Below are 1209 nucleotides of genomic sequence, written 5' to 3'. Positions count from 1 at the left end.
CTCATCCTTCACTACCCATGGGTTCTGTACCTCAAACACAACCTCTTTTTTTTTTTTTTTAGTTTTTCAAGCATTTACCTCTACATCTCTAAATAATATTTTATATTGCTTTTTATGGTTTTTCAATTTTTTTCATTTTAGACATTATTAACTTCTTTACTTCCTACTCTCAAAGATGAGTTTTCTTATTACCTATTACGTCTTAATTTTGTACTGTTGAAGATGATTAGATACAGAATTCGAAGTACAATTTTTTTTTTAAAGATGACCGGTAAGGGGATCTTAACCCTTGACTTGGTGTTGTCAGCACCACGCTCTCCCAACTGAGCTAACCGGCCATCCCTATATAGGGATCCGAACCCATGGCCTTGGTGTTATCAGCACCACACTCTCCCAAGTGAGCCACGGGTCGGCCCCTTACAAAATAATTTTTAATTATTGTTTTGAAGGCCTCGCTCCACTGTCTTGTAGCATTCCTTATTGCCCTTGGGAAGTCTTATGCCTTTCTGATTCCTTTTTTAAAAAAATATGACATTTTAATTTTGTTATTTCTTAATCCCTGGAAGCTTTTAGAATCTTGTCTAGATATCTTTAGTATTTCCAAGTTTAATTTTTGTAAGTATGTAGTGGATCCGAAGGATAATTTCCTGGCAGTGGAATAGTTTGAGTTAAAGTTGGGTGCATTTAAAATTTTGATAGATATTTGCTAGTAGTAATAAAAATTCTTTTATTCTGAGGTATCTTCTGAGCTGATAAACTTATAGCTATTCTCAGAAAATCTGGCTTTGGCCCAGATCAGTGCCACCCTCTGTAGTATATCTACCCTTTGAGCTCTTCCACTGAAGTTCTTTTGAAATTGGCACTACCCTCTCCAGCTTGGCTATCTCACTTGTCTCTCTGCTGCCTCCCCCAATAGACACATGGGCATGTACTTCTCATTTACATTTGCCATGTCTTTGCTCATCTGTTAACAGCAAAAAAATATATTCTAGCTTACTAATTAGAATATTTAGTACAACTGATCAATTATTCATAGATACTAGATCATTGCTGATTACATGATTACGTCTTACTGCTAGAGTGAAGGGTAAGAACTATGGAGAAAGGGTTCAGAGTAATCTAAGGAAGGAAATTTAAAGTTTAGAAGCAGAATCAAGGTATGAGTCCAGTATTGCCAGAGAAAGTCAGAAGGCTGTGGTCTGCATAGTG

At 36.3% G+C, this 1209-nt stretch overlaps 1 non-coding gene across 1 annotated transcript; it reads right to left on the bottom strand.

Annotated features, from left to right (window-relative positions):
- Positions 1 to 265: 265 nt before the first annotated feature.
- TRNAV-GAC lies at positions 266 to 338 on the bottom strand. The gene has a single exon. It is a non-coding gene; the product is annotated as a tRNA-Val (tRNA).
- Positions 339 to 1209: the final 871 nt, after the last annotated feature.

The sequence above is a fragment of the Galeopterus variegatus genome, unplaced genomic scaffold (assembly GCF_000696425.1).
Source record: "Galeopterus variegatus unplaced genomic scaffold, G_variegatus-3.0.2 Scaffold28826, whole genome shotgun sequence".
Classification (NCBI taxonomy): domain Eukaryota; kingdom Metazoa; phylum Chordata; class Mammalia; order Dermoptera; family Cynocephalidae; genus Galeopterus; species Galeopterus variegatus.
The sequence above is the reverse complement of the archived record's forward strand: the minus strand, read 5'-3'. Positions and strand labels throughout refer to the sequence as shown.